Raw genomic sequence first — 19,392 nt, 5'->3', positions numbered from 1 at the left:
TATGTATCATTAATTGTTACAAAGAATGAAAAAAATAATTAATGTAGACCCAAATTGCCTGTAAATGACTTAAGGAATATGTTAATGATCCCACTCCAAATGAATAATTATAAAGCAGGTGCATTTGAGATGTGTTCATTTAAATGACAGCCAGCAGCTTCTAATGTCTCGAATATCCATGATAATGGTGATGTCATAGCAGCCAGTTAATATCATCGCTCACATCCTCCATTTAATCCACAAGAGAACTCTAGGTATAATCTCCATGTAGACCCATTGCCCTGCCTATTTAAATAGCAGTTAATTTATATACAAATCAAGGAGACAAGCTGCATTGTTCTTAGCACAATATATTTCTAATGAAGTGCATCATATGAGATGGGGAAATAAACATTGACTGTAAAAGACATTAATGCATCATTGTGACATTAACATTGATGTGAACTTTATCTGTTCTTACAAAAAAAGGGGGGCAAGTTTAATTGAAAGAAAAGTGTTTGTTGCTTTGCCTGTTTACCATATTTCTTGGTTTTGGTTCTTTTTTTTCTTTTTCTTACATTTTCAGAGCAGATAGACAGGCAGCCCAATACTAACTTGGGCTGATGCAGTGGGGCCAGTGCAGCCATGCTTCATCCTATCTGTGAGCTGAGCAGGCAGAGGTCTTCTCGAGCTCAGTGGACACTTGTCCTCTTGCCCCAGGGAAAGAGCCATGGCAATGGGTGTACTCAGACCTGCACCTGCTAACTCAGTATCACAAGTCCAAGAGGAACCAAGTCTGCAGATCTGACCCAGGGAGGGGGATAGTATCTGGCAACAGCTTTTCAGAGTCACTGGAAATCCTTCCCAGATTTGCATGAACATTTTGAACTGGGAGTTCCAGAGGTGTTACTGCACAGCTGCAGTCCAGTGCATAGGTCTCTGAGAGGAAGTTCCATTAAACTCAGTGGGACCAACTTTTAATTAGACACACATAGGCTTGTGCCATATGGCTGTAATTGGATCCATTCTAACATGGATGTAAATTCAACTGAATTCAGTGGAACTCTCTCTTGAGCATTCTGCTGATCGTGCATGTTCCAACCTTACCTTTTAGCAATCAAATGTGGACAACAATATCTAGTTGTTTGATGGTATCAATAATAAAAGATTGTGTGACATAAAAGATCATGTGATTTATTAGAGCGTGTGATCTAATAAAAAGGAACTACATAAATTCCTCAGAACTTCTGGCAGCCCAACTGTATGCATGTCAACTCAGAAGTAAGTCCCGTTGTGTCCAATGGGGCTTTCTCCCTGGAAAGTGTGTATAGGATTGCCTGCAAAGTTCTTCATCCATATTCTGAGTTCACTGTGCATTTTATGAGACAACAAAGGCCCATTGTCCCTCATCCATGTTGCTTGCCTGTCAGATTCTTTCACTGATGCTACACCAACTGCACTGCTCTTTGAAGAAGGCAGATCTGGCCAGAGTTACATCTGCCTTCAATATAATCCACTCCACTTGTATTGGAATTGAGGAAGATCTGGTGAGGAGGTAGATGTGGTGTCAGCAGTGGCCCCTTTAAGGGTAAGGCCTGGCCATCCAGCAGAGTGTGCTGCACAGCTGCAGCTACTTGAAGGCAATAGGGCCCTCAGGGATATAAGAGCACCTGAGGCAGGAAGGGCTCCACTTATTTATGTGAGTCAGCCTTTTCCTACATGAAGATCTTTAAGTCCAAGTACCATTCCACCATGACTGATGAACATTTGGAAGTGTGCTTGAGGCTGGCTGTCAGCAGCTAATGTCTGGACTATGCATCCTTGGCTGATTCACTTTAGTGCAAGTCATCAAAGTAAACTCAAATAATTACAAAAAATGTTTATAGTTAATTATGTTGTGTTGTGCAATATTGGCTCATGCGGTTATGCAAGGTACACCAACATACATTGTACACATAAATGTTATATGTTATGATGGCACAAACATTGTAAAAAAACTCTGGTAGATCTCCGGGCCTTGCTGGGTTTCAAAGTAGCTCTCGAGCCAATAATAATAATAATAATAATAATAATAACTTTATTTCTACCCCACCTTTCTCCCCGAAGGGACTCAAGGCGGCTTACAACATATTAAAAACAATTTAAAAACAAATAAAAACATATTAACACATACTAAAAACAGCAGTCAGAGTAAAAAAAAAAAATAGGTAAAAAGAGCATAGAGCAGCAGCAAGTCATAAAAGAATCAGGCCTGTAAAAAATATTAAAAGATGTTAAAAGGCCAAGAACTCAGAAGGCCTGTTTAAACAGTGTGAGCACCCCTGTCCTAGGGCATATCAACAAGGTGCTGAAATTGTCAAGGCATCAGCTTTTTGATAATTGGCAAGGCACACCATGCTGCAGGTGGAGGGGGGCTAACATCCCCCAATGACCCTAATAATAAATGACCTCCCCCCCAAATTCCCATGACACAGCTGCAAACTATTTGCAGCACATCAGTGGTCTAGACAACGTCACGATAGCTGGGAGTTGCCGAAGGTTGGCGGGGTAGAGGGCCTGTTCTCAATTTTTCCACTCTGAGAAAAGGCAGCTCTGTAATTTATGGGTACTTTTAAGAAGCTTACATGGTATTACTACATAGGATGATCCGTGGGAATATGGTGTGTAAATATAATTTTGTGTAGGGGAATGAAAGCTTTTGGCCATTTCAGTTCTGTGATTCAGCTCTGTTACTATCGATTAATTATTTAAAAATTATATTCAGCTTTAGCTTTCAAAGCAGCTAACAGCATCATAAAAAAAGAATAAATTGGACCACAAGACAAGAAACCAAACTACATGGTGGAAGAATATTGGTGTTCTCCAGGACAATTTATATCCCAAAGAGCAACCCATCCATATAGGATGGAAGGTGATGAGCCCATACAATCCTTCCCAGTCAAATATCACGGGGAAAATGTATTCAATTGGTGTGAAAAAGCTCTGTTCTTTGGGTGAATGTTGCGTAGATATGTCTTTATTCTGAGACGTTATTAATACAATCAATTTGTATTATACCATCTCCCAGGGATGTTTAGAAATGCAGAGAATCTCTCATGCCACTCGCAATACCCGCCCATGCTTATTGATACAGTGGAAAACTTGCTAATGTAGTAATGACTGGAAACCCCACTGGGAATGACTGAATTTTGTGAATTAGCGTGTAAGTGGATAAACAATACAAAAAGCAAAGATAATGCATCACAAACTCTGCTCCTTTAGGGCTCTAATCCTCCCTTAGGCAATCTTTGGCTAGGGAAAAGGCATAAGCTGTGCCTCCCTTGGTGCAACCCCGTATGGCAGTGTGGCCTAGAGCCACAGATTCTTCTCTTTGGGCTCTGGAAGAATTTAATTAGTGATCTGTATTGTATTGGCAATTTTTAGTGAACAAAACCAACCCTCCAGTGAGTCCCAAGCACTTCAGCAAGGGAACTCAGAAGAGAAATATGGTATCTGCTTTCAACCCACTTATTGGTAACACCCACGGACTTTACAGCTGGTACAGCCCAAAGTGGCAGCCTAGTTTGGGGGGCTGAACCACTGGGATTACACTGAATGATTGGTTCAGTGTCTTCATAGGCATGCTGTATCTGAGTGAGTATAAGAGTATGACCAGTTAAAAATATAATTGAAAGGAGCACCCTGAAGTGGATGGTGGGGGTTTTCCCTCTGTTTTATGGTACTCTTTTCTCCTTTTCACAGATGACTGATGAAGTTGTAGGCCTTGTTCCTAAGTCAGACTAGTCATATTCACAGGGGGGCTCTTTTAAGGCCTGAACTGGTTGGTTTCTGTGCTTTTGGCTTTCTGCTACTTTCTACCTATCTTGCGTGGTCTGTAAGTCAATCACTATTCTAGGAACTTGTCAGAGATTGATAGCATGACCCTCAGTCCTAACTGGTGACCTGAAACACTAACTGGTGACCTCACTAACTGGTGCTGGTGGGAGGCTCACATCCCCAAAGGCTCTACCAGTAAGTGACCCTCCCCAACACTCCCACAGCACACTTGCAGACCATTCGTGGCACACCAATGTGCCACAGCACACTGGCTGAAAATTGCTGGTCTAGAACACATGGCATTGGAACAAGTCTACAGTGTCTTGGGTTTGTCTGAAGGTGAAATTAACAGTTTGATATGCAAATATAAGTCTGGAGCACAGAAGGAAAAAGAAAAAAAAAAAAAAGAAAAGCTAAAAAACAGCCAGGCAGGTTTAAGCCCAAGTTTACCTGGGCTTTGTTTCAAAATTATCACACATTAATGAGGGAGAGAGTGAAAACCAGTCCTTGTATGCCTGTGAATTATTATTAGAAGAAAAAGCAAATTAGGAGAACTTTGCTGAAGTAGAAGAAACACAGTAGCACTACTCAAAGTAAGAATGTCAGAGGGTGGTGGGATAGAAGACCCACTCACTCAGGCATGTTGTATGGGAAAGTTTAGCCTAGATCAGCGTTTATCAGCATTTGTTACCTGCAGTACCACATCACATGGTCCACCTACTGGACACACCACAAGAATTAACTGGTGATGATGATAAAGTGAAGTCTCGTAAAGCTAGGTGGGTCCTGACAGAGTGCCGTTTCAAAAAGGGGATCCCTATTCTAAAACCTTTGGAAACCACTGACCTAGGTGAAGGCCAGTACGTCAGTTGTTAGATGACATATTTAGATATAACTTTATTATATATACTAATATATATTTCAACCTTGTTCATGCCAAGTTAAAACTGTCAATTAAAAATGTGTTTAAAAATATAGTAACATGTAGTTTATAGGAAAATTTAGGAAGCGGGGACACCATTCAGGCATCTTGCCCCAGGCCAATGCCCACTCTTAGCGACCCTGCTTAGACTTACAACATATATGTAGAGGTGGGAGAAACTGCTTTTGTTTTTTCATGGATTTCAGTGTTTTCCAAAAGTTAGAAATGTAGAAAGCGGTTTTATGCATTTTTATTCAAAATTTACATTATCATTATAAATTATAATTACTTAGTGTAGCTGATATAGGTGGTATATTGTCAGCAGATGCAGCCACAGTCATTACCCATGCACTTCCCTATTAAATGATAAATAAAAACCAAATAAAACTATTTTTTTCACAGATTAATAATTTTTTTTTAACAAAAATGAGAAGTGCAAAAAGTGGTTTTGTTATCACTGTTTTCTCCCACCTCTTCATATACTTTATTCAGTAAAGGCCCTTGGCTTCAACATTGTTCAGAAATACCTTATGTCACTAACAAGCAAAATGAGAATGTGCTGAGGCACAACTTCCGTTAGTGTCCCCCTCTTCTCCCCCCCTCATTCCTATACCTCATTCCTATACTGTGGGTTTCTCTGGAGTTCACAGGAGCAAAAAAAAAAAAAAAAAACACCATTCCATCTGCTGCTTCTTTATCAACCAAGAGCATAGTATGGAATGAAAGGCTCCCCCCATCTACAGATAATCAAGATCACATGCCTGCAGAATGAGCCAATTGTATGGAGATATGAAATCCATCAATGTAAGGTTAATGTATTCCTTGTTGAAAGCATATAATCATTTTGAAGTATCTGCTGTGTACGTGTGTGCGTGTGTTTCAAAGAATGTCAAAAAAGCAGAGCATAATTTTATGTGCCCGGGAATAACTATCTAAGCTTCAGGCAATACAAACGTAGCTATTACTGCGGAGTAAAAGCTCTGCATAATTAACAAACATCATCAGCCTTACAGTTCCTGTAGAACGTGGTAACTTCCTAGCCTGCAGGCTGCTCTCGTCTTACTAAGTCTGTTTACCCTGTCCAAGATTAGATTAGTTTAATTATTATGAAAAAGACTGCTAAGATCTTACAGCCTAATTATGCAAATGTTTTTAAATGTTCACAAAAGTAATTTATTTATTTGGGAGATAAATGAATCTGTTTTGTCATAAAACAGATTGCAGTCCTAGCGGTGTACAGGCTGGGTTATGTGCCCTCAGGCAGATCTTCCACCACAAATATCAGTGGGATCTCTCGATTACAACATTTTATAAATACATAAATGATCTCTCTTTTTTTAACGCACGTTTTTATTGTTTCTTGCAAATGATCATAATTCCAGAAAGAACTATTACAAGTTTAATATGCAACCAACCTTGTTATGAAAACAGGACGCCTCAGCCAGAATCATTTATAAGATGCTAACAGCTAAAACATTCCTGCTAGACCTATTAAGGTGCACCTGTTTTATGAGGCTTTGGATCAAATCTCATTCCAAGTGTTCTCTCACACAGACTGATGCAAGAACTGTGGGGCTAGAAATGGTCCCTTCTTCAAAATAAAGCTGAGATGGCCTTTGCAAAGTTGTGATGGTTAATGCTGCAAACCTAAACACAGGCACTAGGGAGTAAGACGGACTGAACATAGGTCTTACTTCAAAGTAAACATGCATACAATTGCACTGTAAGGAACGATGCCCATGGCTACACACTGATTCTTTTTAGACTGGAACATAGGAAAGTGTTATTGTTGACATCCTTGCATACACGGGGTATTGTTCTTAGTTACATGTGTATTCTGCCCTTCCTTCAAGGGAAGCATAAAAGGGGTTAACTCAGTGGTTCTCAAACTCTGGATCCAGGACCCACCAATGGGACGTGACCCAATTTTTGGTGGTTCGCAAAATTGGCAGCACAGATTTGGTGATAAGCATCAAGGGTTAAACAAACTGCTACTTGGAGGGGAAGCACTGCTACCTAATCACCATTATAGCCACACCTCTTGGCATTTATAAATCAGGCAGCAGTCTCTAGGGCAGTGGTTACCAAACTGTGAGCTGTGACTCCCTGAGGAACCATAGACTCCTCGCCAAAAATTCACCATCCTGTATAATGTGTAGGATTGTAGCCCTAGTGAGGAGCCACTGCCAATGGCCCAGTAGGTCGAAGGAGCCAACCACTGCTCTAAGGCAACTATAAGAACAGCCCCACTGGATCAGGCCATAGGCCCATCTAGTCCAGCTTCCTGCATCTCATAGCAGCCCACCAAATGCCCCAGGGAGCACACCAGATAACATGAGACCTCATCCTGGTGCCCTCCCTTGCATCTGACATAGCCCATTTCTAAAATCAGGAGGTTGCACATACACATCATGGCTTGTACCCCGTAATGGATTTTTCCTCCAGAAACTTGTCCAATCCCCTTTTAAAGGCATCTAGACCAGATGCCGTCACCACATCCTGTGGCAAAGAGTTCCACAGACCGACCACACGCTGAGTAAAGAAATATTTTCTTTTGTCTGTTCTAACTCTCCCAACATTCAATTTTAGTGGATGTCCCCTGGTTCTGGTGTTATGTGAGAGTGTAAAGAGCATCTCTCTATCCGCTCTGCACATCCCCTGCATAATTTTGTATGTCTCAATCATGTACCCCCTCAGGCGCCTCTTTTCTAGGCTGAAGAGGCCCAAACGCCGTAGCCTTTCCTCATAAGGAAGGTACCCCAGCCCCGCAATCATCTTAGTCGCTCTCTTTTGCACCTTTTCCATTTCCACTATGTCTTTTTTGAGATGCGGCAACCAGAACTGGACACAATACTCCAGGTGTGGCCTTACCATCGATTTGTACAACGGCATTATATTATTAGCCGTTTTGTTCTCAATACCTTTTCTAATGATCCCAAGCATAGAATTGGCCTTCTTCACTGCCGCCGCACATTGGGTCGACACTTTCATCGACCTGTCCACCACCACCCCAAGATCTCTCTCCTGATCTGTCACAGACAGCTCAGAACCCATCAGCCTATATCTAAAGTTTTGATTTTTTGCCCCAATGTGCATGACCTTACACTTACTGACATTGAAGCGCATCTGCCATTTTGCTGCCCATTCTGCCAGTCTGGAGAGATCCTTCTGGAGCTCCTCACAATCACTTCTGGTCTTTACCACTCGGAAAAGTTTGGTGTCGTCTGTAAACTTTGCCACCTCACTGCTCAACCCTGTCTCCAGGTCATGTATGAAGAGGTTGAAGAGCACTCGGTCAGGAGGGGCCGTTCGGGCAGCAGTATCTGCCCGAGGTCTTCTGCCATGAAGACAGATGCAAAGAACTCATTTAATTTTTCTGCCATCTCTAAGTCTCCTTTTTTCTCTCCTTTCCCTCCCTCACCATCCAGAGAGCCAGACGCTTCTCTGGTGGATTTCCTGCTTCTAACATATTTGAAGAAGCTTTTATTATTCCCCTTAATGTTGCTGGCCATTCGTTCTTCATAGTGTCGCTTGTCCTCCCGTATCAACTTCTTACATTTTCAACCACTTTGAACCATTTTCAACCATTTTCAACCATTGTGCTGTGGCACACTGGTGTGCCACGAATGGTCTGCAGGTGTGCCGCAGGAGTTTGGGGGAGGATCATTATTAGTAGGACCATTGAGGGTTATGGGCCCCCCACCAGCAGCATGGTGTGTCTTGTCAATTGTCAAAAAACTGATGGTGTGCCTTGACAATTTTAATACCTTTTCAGTGTGCCATGAGACAAAATGGTTGAAAATCACTGCTCTAAGGCATTGAAAAACTTTGAGAATCTCTGGGCTAACTCATTCTTTCTTAATGACCCTGTTGGGTAGACAAGGTTGTGAAAGAGAGGACTTGATGCAAGTCTACCCAGTCAGATTCATGGCTGAATCAGGAAATAATGAGAAGATGAAACAAATGGATAAACATATTATGTTTGGAGAATTTTGGAATACAGCTTTATCACACATAATAATGCAGCGGTAAATCTGGAAGTGCAGGGGCTTGTCTTGAAGCTCTTCATAGCCACACCCCACTAAACTACATAACAACAGCAATCATCAACTTTAAACTTCTTCAAATTAGAATATTTTTCTCCTGTCTCTTATTCCTACTTTAAAAACAGGTAAATATCTCACTCATTTCATCCCAGGCTTTTGGAGTGGGTTGCAATAAAAACAAATGTATTAAGATGCATGTATTAAGAATCCCATGCATTGGTAGACCCACAGAGACCCGCTGGAGCAAGTAAGCCCACACAGGAGGTTGCAGGGAGGCAAGGAGGGAGTCAAAAGGGGCAGGGGGAGAGTGGAATGGGGGAGGGATGGTGGAATGCAGTGGTGATGGGGCAGGGTGGAGGGCAGGACAGGCTCAGAATGGGGGCAGAATCAGCTGTGGTGACACATGCCAAACTCTTCCCAGTCCTATCTGCCTTCCTGGGTCAACACAGACTTGTGCCAGAGGATGAGCTGGTACAGGTCTGAGTTGACTCATAGTGGCTGCTGGGGTTTACTCCAGGGCAAGAAGACAAATATCCCCTTACCCCGAGGACACTTCCAGCAGCCAAAAATCCCCCACGGGATATAGCAGAAGCCTTGCCAGCATGGGGACTCAGTTAGGACTGGGCTGCCCATTAAATGCTTCTCTGAAATCAGTATTCCCATGATTTACTAGATTAGTCACTTTATCAAAAAAGGAGATGAAATATGTCTTGCATTATCTGTTCGTGACAAATCTTTGCTAGCTGCTAAGACTGCTAGGGCTTTAAAGGTCAATAAGGATACCTTGAATGGAATCTGGAAACATACTGACAACCAATGAAGCTCATGGGAATAATATATTCCTATGCCTAGGCTGCCATTATAATCCATAGTGCAGCATTTTGTACCAGCTGTAGCTTCTGAATGCCCTTCAAGAGTAGCCCCACATACAGCATATTGCTATAATCCAGTCTAGTTGTATTGGCAGATGTATTGCCTTCAAGTGGCTGCAGCTGTGCAGCACACTCTGCTGGATGCCCAGGCCTTACCCTTAAAGGGGCCACTGCTGACACCACATCTAGCTCCTCACCAGATCTTCCTCGATTCCAATACAAGTGGGGGCGGGGGAAGCAGATCTCTATACAGACCAGTGCAAAAACAAGGGAAAGGTGTGGGGGAGGGAAGATCTCTATATAGACATCACAGCAAGACCAGTGCAAAACCCCTTGCACACAGAACCAACAGATGGAAGGGGGGGGCGGATCTCCATACATACCAGTGCAAAAACAGGGGAAAGGTAAGTCATCCCCAGGAAAGTCAATGGGGCTCACTCCAGGTGCTCTTATGTCCCTGAGGGCCCTATTGCCTTCAAGTGGCTGCAGCTGTGCAGCACACTCTGCTGGATGCCCAGGCCTTACTCTTAAAGGGGCCACTGCTGACACCACATCTACCTCCTCACCAGATCTTCCTCGATTCCAATACGGGGGGGGAGCAGATCTCTATACAGACCAGTGCAAAAACAGGGGAAAGGCAAGTCATCCCCAGTAGAGTCAACGGGGCTCACTCCCAGGGATGCGTGGACAGGAGCTCACTCCCAGGGCAGGGCTCACTCCCAGGGATGCGTGGACGGGAGAGAAGCCTGTGATCAACTCATTTTACCTTGCGATCAACTGGTAGATCGAGATCGACTTATTGAGCACCCCTGCCCTAAGATGAAAAAGGTTGAAAATAGCTGATCTAGGTGAACATTGCCCATTTCTTAACCTTCATCCATTTGATGAGCTATGGCTGCAGTCTTAAAACTCTCAGGGAGTTTGAGGACCGCAATAAGTCCTTGCAGGGGAGGGGAGGGAGGCAGTGGGGATGGGGGGAAGGCAGCAACACGATCCCCAGGATCGCGTCACTAAGGGGGGCTGCAGGGACTGGGATGTACTCACCAGTCCCTGCAGCAGCCTCCCAGGGGTGTGGGAAGCCCTGTGCAAGCATCTGCAGGGCTCCCTAGCCTTCTAAAAGTGAAAACAGAGCTATCGGACTCCACTTCTGGTTTCGCGGAAGTGGAGCACGATTGCTCCACTTTCACTTTTGGAACGTCGGGGAGCCCTGCAGACACTCGCGCAGGGCTCCTTGCATCCCCAGGAGGCTGCTGAAGGGGCTGGTGAGTACATCCCGATCTCTGCAGCCCCCCCCCTTAGCGACACAATCTTGGGATCGCATTGCTGCCTTTCCCTGCCCCTTAAGGAGGCAGAGGCCAGGGCTGTCAGACTAGAGCATTGTGACGCCCCTGTTTGAATAGCTCTGAACTATGGGATTGAAAGTGACTGAGAATGGTTTTTGTTCCCACCTTCATGTCCCTATGAGATCACCCATAAGAACTGCCAGAGGAATGTCCATCCCCAAATATGGGCAGAAGTTAGGTTGGGATAGGCTGAGTAATACATCTACCTGAAATGATTCTGCCATTCAGAAATTTTACCCCGAGAGGAACAGTCGGAAACAGGAAAATAATCTGCGAGATCCTCAGTTGACAGCAAGGAAAGGGCTTTTTAGACAATTTCACATTTAATCACTCTGCTGATCATGAAGCCAAGGAATGTGAAGCAGAGACCTAATTTTTATAATTTCCAAAGAAAGAAGTAATATGACCCTTCAGAACTAAATCTAATATGTCAAATTTGAAAATGAGGCAAGTTCTTTGCTCCTTCCTATTCACCCCCTTGATTGTAAGAAAGCTGCAGAAGATACAAATATTTTTTTCATATACCTAGAAAAGACGGTTCTGCTGCTGTTCTGAGCCAACACTCAGCACTTTTGTCATTGGTTGTCTTTGCCTGCTACCCCACACCCTGATTTTGAGGAAGAGATCAAAACTTTTTTCTTTACATGGTAAATAAAAAGCACCAGGGGGAAAAAAAGGTCTCAGAGGAATTCATGAGTCTAAAATCAGTCAACCAGTTGCTTGCCTTGTATCTGTCATTAAGAAAAACACACCAGAGAAAGTGAGACAGTAAGATGAGGTCAGGAAGAGGCACCCAACGGAGTGTTGTAACCTTGATAATCCTTTTTTGTGACAGCACACAGTGTCCCATTCAAAGTTGAGCACTCATAATAAGATCAGAGGAGCCCTACAGGTAAAATGCCTCACAATTCAAATAAAGGTATAAACTGCAATGTGTGTACTTGACCTAAAATTCCACGACTTCACTGTGTTAAGAAGCGGCAGGCCAAAGTTCAAACATCTTCAACACTTTGAGAAATGCAGTGCTAAGAATGAGAGCACAACAGTGCTAGTTTATGGCAGAACTGAAACACTGATGTGTTGTTTTTTTTCTCCTCCACTACAAGAGCTGCATTCAGGTTTACACACACAGATGAATCTGTGGGCTCTCAGTCAGCCCCAGGACAGCATCATCTTATGGTCTAATCCTAACCTTCCCCCTCCCAGTGCAGCCACACCAAAAAAGGTATTTGCTGTATCCAGCGGAGGGGGGGGGGAGAGAGAGAGAGATTGGGAGCCTTCAGATGGGAAAGGGGATTTAAATCCCCTTACCCCTCTGTAAACCACCTGCCCACAAATGGTCTGCTTGGACCTGTGACAGGTCTTTAGATGGTGCAAAACCAAGAGGAAAAAAGAGGCAGGGAAGCTGCCAAAAGGGAGGATAGAATCCGGTGTGCACCATCGCTGTCGGATCCACCCCTCTTGCATCTTCCCCTCCCACTTTCCCTCCCCACCCAATTTCCCTCCTTGTTGCCCTTCCACTGCCTTACCTGCTCCAGTTGGTCCTAGGAGATCCACCACTGTCCCTGGAGCCCTTCCACCTCTTCCCGCAGCAGTCCCAAAAAACTACTGATAGAGTGCTGCATGTTCTGCCCGCAGCCATTTTATGACAGCAGAACTGTGTTTCACTGTAATACATGCCTATGCACAATAGATATAGCTTCTATCACCTGGGGAAGATAGCTCCAAAGTCTAGGCAGTACTACTGAATCAGATCTCTCCCATCCTTCATTCTTGTTACTAGGGATGGGAACTCGAATCAGGTGACTTGAGTCAGAGTCGCAAAAATCAGCATTTTTTGCTGACTCGTGTACACTGGAGTCAACTGTGCTGATGACTCGGGAATTGACTCGAATCTGAGGCCACTGACTTGGCACTCAGTCCCAATGCATGCAGACTTGGGTCTGTCTATGTCTGGGTGTGCTTACTTACTTATTTGCAGCATGAAAAACCTTGTGGGGTCTTCATTCAGATTGGGCGAGCAGCAGGGAAGTTCCAGCCAGGAGGCAGGGAAGGGTTAATGTTTACTTTTGCATCTGAGCAGGATGGGGGAGATGGGAGTGGGCTCTCTTGCTCATCTCTGAAGGAATTGATGATCATGGATGAAGAATGGGCATCTGATTTGTTTCTTTGGATGAGGGAGGAGGAGAAGCCCAAGGAAGTTCTTGCTTTGGAATTGACTGGAGAAGCCCAGGGAAAAAGGAGGTGGGGAAGCACGGTGGGGGGGGGAGGAGGAGGTTAATAGCGATCACGTTTTTCTACCACATGGCTGCTGTGAGATCCGTTGTTACTTGGGACGAAGTAGCCCATTGAATAACTGGTGCAAATAGAACTACTTCTGAGTAGAGCTGCAATGGATTGGGTCATCCTAGTAAGCCTCGTAGCTGCTGCACATGACGCTCTTCCCTCTTGCTGCTTCTGTCCCTACTCCCACGCAGTCAGTCCCACCCCCTTCCGCCTTGTTTACAAATAGGATGGGGCAGCAGGGGAGTGATTAAAGAGAACTTTGACACATCCCAGCAGCAGCTCCATCTTTTTCCATTGAATCACGGCTTGCTTTTTAAAGGGAAAGACTCATGACTCGAGTCTTTCTGATGCGCAAAAATGCTGCGGGCAACTTGGAAAGTGTCCCCGTTATGACTTATTTTTGCATCTATTCTTGGGGGGTAGAGACTTGTGACTCAACTCAAGTCAAGCAGTGTCTGTCTTCCCCGTCCCTGCTTGTTAGGGTACATTGGATGTCAGGTGTCAGGATCTCACCACCAATGGCTGGTGGTGAGGCCAGCAGGCATGGTGCAGCTTCCCCCATAATTTGTGGAGAGAACATTCGAGGGCTGTGTGAATAATCCCCATGTCTTCCAACTCCCAGAAGTTTAGAAAACACTCTCCTAAGAGCAATCTAAGGAAATTAAGTATTTCCTATCCATTTCGAACCATTATGTACCTGCTTCAGTTTGAGGGGGTAATTTTTGGCTGGTGAATGGTACAGGAGGAAAATGTGAATGCTTCCTCCTCATGTACTGTGGTCCTGATCCACAAATTGGATGATTTTGTTAAAAAAAATCTTAGATACTTTGACTTAAGACTCATATGGAGATACTGTGTAAAAAAAAAAAAAAAATGCAGAATTCTATTCATATACTTATGCAGAAATACAGTGAACAAACTTTGAACATATCAGTTTGCCTGTATAGGTTGAGTTTCATTATTCACAAGAGTTCCCAGAACTTGGATGCAAAAACCGCATCAAAGCAAATCCATTAAAAAAACAATGTCCTTTTGTTCAGTGATTTAAGAACAGCCTTTGTGATGTAAGACAGAGCATTAGGCAGACAATATATCTATCAGTCTCTCTCCAGGAGCTTCACTCTGAGCAAGCAACCCTTCCCTTCACCCAGAGCTGGGAAAGAATGCACAGTGATTCACATGCTCAGGAGGAAGGGAGGGGTGGCTTGCTCAGAGTGAAGCCATTCTAAGTGCCTGGAGAGAGAATGATTGATAGTCTGCTGGCTGCCCTCTCTCGCATTAACAAGTCTATTGTTAAACAAGTTTTTTCCTTTAATTTCAAGGCCACTTCCCATTGTGCTGAGATACAAAAATCCATGGATTTTCAAGGGGTGAAAAATTCACAGATAATTAGGCTATACCTGTAATCGATTGCATGACAGTCTCTCTACAACAGCAAGAAAAGCAGTTTTTTTAAACTGTAATTTTAAAGGGATGCATTTTTCCCCTTCTCCAGGGATCAGCACATTCTGTCTCATTTGCAGTGGCGATTCGTGTTTAGTCACATCCGTGTATAAAAAATCCTTGTATAACAAGGTTGGATCTGTATTTATGCTTTGACTATTCTGAGGCAGTTCTTCCTGGAGGAACAAGAACTGAGTTTAAGAGGGGATGCCTAGAGCAGCTGGAGATCTATTCTTGGGCCAAAAGCAGCCCAAGAGCTGCTTGGCTGTTCTTAAGCCATTGCCCCGTCTGCCAGCCTGCAGACTCAGTATAACCAGGCACCAACAGCCACTCATGGGATGGCTGAGGTGAGAGCAGATGAGTCTCAAGATGAGAGCCATCACTCAGCCTGACAGCTGAACAGGTGAACTGGCTGATGTGATGTGCCTGTGGCCAGTAGCATAGCCAGAGCATAGCCATTCAGCAAGCTCCTGGGTATTGCCATTGCTGCCCCAATGGCTCCCACAGCAGGTGAGAGGGACCACTTACATGGCGCATGAAGGCACCTGCAATATTTATTGCACCACCCCCCTGGCTACACTACTGCCCATGGCGGTGGACTTCCTATTAGCACACAGCATGAAGTAGTTGCTTGGACCTGCCTCAAGGATGGTATCACATCTTTTGAAATTTAAAAGTAGCTGCAAATAGGAAATGCTTCAAGTAGCTGCAAGTAGAAAACAGGAGTGGGACTATGGCCCTGGGGATGCCAGGTTTAACATCATTCTCCTGTGCCATTTTCCCGGGCTAGACTGGGGGGGGGGGGTATCTACCTTGTTTAGAAAAAAGGAAAAAAAATATGGAGATTTACACCAGAAAAAATGCCACAGGATGAAGAGTAAATGTCCTTACCTCATCTAGTGTTGAATAAGTGCCCAATCCTGAGCTTGGCACACTGGCTTTGTGCCGGAGCATGCAAATGTGCCATAAGGCACGTCTATGAGGCTTACCGCCGGGCCAGTGCCCGTGCTAACCCAGCTCTGCCGGCGCTGGGGAGGCGTTCCAGGAAGGGGGAGGCAGGCGGAAAGCAGAGAGAGGGTGAGGAGGAGGCGGGGAAAGGGGGGTGGGAGGCTTGCCGGGAGAGGGAGGGAGGTGGATTCTGTCTGTTCGTGTAGGACTCGGTGCCCTACACGAATGCATTTACCTTTGGTCAGCGGTAAACTGAGTAGCCCCATTGCGGGGCTGCTTCCTTTACCCGGGAGAAGGGGACAAAAGTCCCCTTCTCCAGAGGTGCTGCCCGCGCACAGGATCCAGCGGCAGCTGTTTTCAGTGCTGCTGAAGCTGTGCACACGGAGCAGCTCAGGATTGGGCTGTAAGTCAATTTTGGGAACCACACAGCTGTTGTATATTTTTCCCCACTCTCAGATATTTTTTTCAGTAAGATAGAGAGGAGGGCACAAGGTGCCTCCTTACTGTTTTCTTTTCTACATATAGAAAGAAGATGTCTTTCTACAGATGTATTTGAAAATACACCAGTAGGAAGACATCCTCCGCAACACAAGTAACCATGTGGAAAAGAAGAAAGTGAGGGCCAACAATTACCCCTTCTCCCCTCAGCAGAAGGCCATTAAGAGTTCATCATGGGTTCTGCGAAGTCATCTCAAGTCACAGTTTTGTGCAGTCACCTCTCATTTCTGTCTACCTTGGCATATGCCATGCAGAAGAACTAACAATCACAACCTGTTCTACCTCCAGGCCTGCTGTTTGTTATTTCAGTCCAGGAGTATGATGGATCATAGTTAATATCCCTTCAAACTCTTAATTGGTTGCTTTCTGTAGTACTGTATGCAGAAAAATATGGCAAAGCCCAAATGGGTGATCAAGGCAATATTTAAATCAATAAATATATTTTATAATAATAATATAATATACAGTATTTATATACCGCCTTTCTTGGTCTTTATTCAAGACTTTATTCAAGGCGGTTTACATAGGCAGGCATATTAAATCCACGCAGGGATTTTTACAAATTGAAAGAAGGTTCTTTCTTTCAAGAACCACTACATTCAAGGTGTTACACTCCGATCTGGTTTAACATTCTGGCCTCCATCCTCCCACGCTCCGAGCAGATGGAACAGCTCAGCTGCAGCTTGCCAGCTGCTTCAAGGTCGCATGGTGCCGGTGGCCTCGAACTGGCGACCTTGTGGATGTTAATCTTCAGGCAAATGGAGGCTCTACCCTCTAGACCAGACCTCCTGCCCATCTGTTTTTCTCTGTAGATCCATCAAATCTTGTAAACAAGATTTCAGAGACGATTGTTAAACTGCATCTGTGCTTTATTACTTATTAAAAACAACCTTGTGCAAACAACCTTTTGCTGATTGCACTGATGGTTTCATCATACATCACAAATTTCCTGCAAGCACCTCTCGATACTATTGTCCTCTGTAAATGCTGATGGCAAATATTTGGTGAAAGTTCAGTGTCAGTATTGGTGATTCAAAGATTTTGCTGTGGCAGCAGCTAGCATTTGACAACTAGTGACTGATAAAACATAGCCAAATTGTGGAAGTCAAACTTATATTCTGATTCCTGAAGGTCAACGTTTAGAGTCAGATTTGAATTTGAATTTCAGAATTTGAATTTCATAATCTGAAATTCACGGTACAATCCTATTGTGCCTAGTGCTGCTAAAATGAGTGTGGAACACAATCCTGTGCCTGCTTACTCGTAAGCCCCAAGTTGTGGCCAGTAGCTTACTCCTGCTGGTCAGCACTCTGCATGCTGGCATAGAAAACAAATGGCACATAATTCTGCTGTCATTTGGCAAAAACAGGACATTTACTGCCTGCATGGCGAAGCCCTTTTGGCTGGCAAGTGCTGCTGGGATTCATACAGACACAGGAAGTCTGCTGAAGCACCGGAGGAGGGACTACCACAGCTTTTGCCTCGAAGAAGCACCTGGATTGCAGTGAACATAACAAAATCCCATGTGAACTGAAACTGACAAATGTCACTTACAGACGTTTGTCCCAGAAAAGCTGCATGTTTTGTTTCAGCCTGAGTTCCACTGATGGTGGAATCACTTTGTAAAACTTTGCTGGAGCTGTTCTGATGTATCCCAAAAATCAGAGGCATAGGAGACTTGCACCATACCATATGCTATTACAGAATGGCTTTAAAAAAAAATACTATAGGTTTGACCATTAGCCTGGGTATGCACAGACAGATGTTGGCATGGTCAGTTCTGAGAGCGACTTTCACTGTTAAAGGAGGTGATGGGGGAAGAGAAATCCATAAGCACATAAAAATTGCTTTGCTGGATCAGATCAAGTGCATTTGCTTCAGCATGGGAAAGGCGGAGTATACATTTCTTAAAATAAATAAATAAGTTCCAGCTTAGTTCTATGTACTTGTACAAAAAGTTCAAAAGCAAAAGATCATAGTAATAACCATCGCATGTTGCTCAATGCATGCAAACGATATCAGAAGGATCATCAGGAAGTGGAGATGCTAGCTATCATGACCTGATGCTCACTCATACATGTCTACACTAGACCTCATCCAGTCCTGTCCCTCCTCTTCTACCAGATGACTGGTGCTGCTAGAGCTGGCAGTTCAGGATATTTGTTTGAAGAGTATGTATGGAGATTCCCCTGGGGACTGGGGATAAGAATAAGCCCTCAGTTTGGCTGTACTTGTCGTAAGAGGCGACTAAACAGCCACCGGGTAGATGGGACTCGTCAGCCTGGGAAGGCAGCTCATCTGAGAGACGGAAAACTCTGATCCCAAACCTCCACTGCCTTGTGGCTGCATCCAATTATGGAAAAGGCTTCAGGAGTCAACCTCGAGGCAAAATCCGGAGCCGGAGTCCCTGAGGCAGTTCATGGCTGAACACAGTCACATTCTGGCAACTCCTGCAACGCCGCTGGAACCAACCGTATTGGCCTCTGCCTTTCCATTGGACCATTTCAGCGACGTGGAGAGGGGGGATTTGCTGCATGGGTAACAGCCTATCCTCCATACCTACTTTACCCAGGCTTCGCGCACTGGAGAGGACACTCTGTTCCAGAACCACCATTCAGAGCGTGTCACATAGTCTTCCAAGACTGAAGGATGCCAACTCTCTGATGTATGGAGAGCAACAGGCAGCACCAAAGAAAACATGACTCACATTGAGTAAGAACCAGCGATTGACCATCAACGAGGAGAGAAATATCACCAACAATCGCAAAGAGTGGAAGCATGTCATGAATGACATGGATCTCAGTGGCATCTACAGCAGTGTATTGGTCGAGAGGACAACCTACTCCCCAAGTGCCAGCTAAGGACTAAAGAAGAAGAAGATGGAGAGATCCTCATGCTCATCAGTCTGTTTGGAGCTTGCTGGTATGCTTCAGGATTACACAAGGTCACAGGCTTGATGTTTTGAAGGACAAAGTCCAGCTTCCCATTAGATCTGAGAGTTCAGTAGAGATTTCATTTTGTCTGAATTTGATAGATAGATAGATAGATAGATAGATAGATAGATAGATAGATAGATAGATAGATAGATAGATAGAAACCTTTATTGGCAAGAAACTTTTATTGGAAACAGTGAGTTAAAATTATCATAATGATGCAGACGCTGTGACCCTCTAGCATTGCAATCCTATACAGAACATTGAATCAGCATGGGGTAGCACTAGCGTGTGAATTTTATTTAA

This window comes from Tiliqua scincoides, chromosome 3 (genome assembly GCF_035046505.1).
Source record: "Tiliqua scincoides isolate rTilSci1 chromosome 3, rTilSci1.hap2, whole genome shotgun sequence".
Classification (NCBI taxonomy): Eukaryota; Metazoa; Chordata; class Lepidosauria; order Squamata; family Scincidae; genus Tiliqua; species Tiliqua scincoides.
This window is presented reverse-complemented; position numbering follows the sequence as displayed.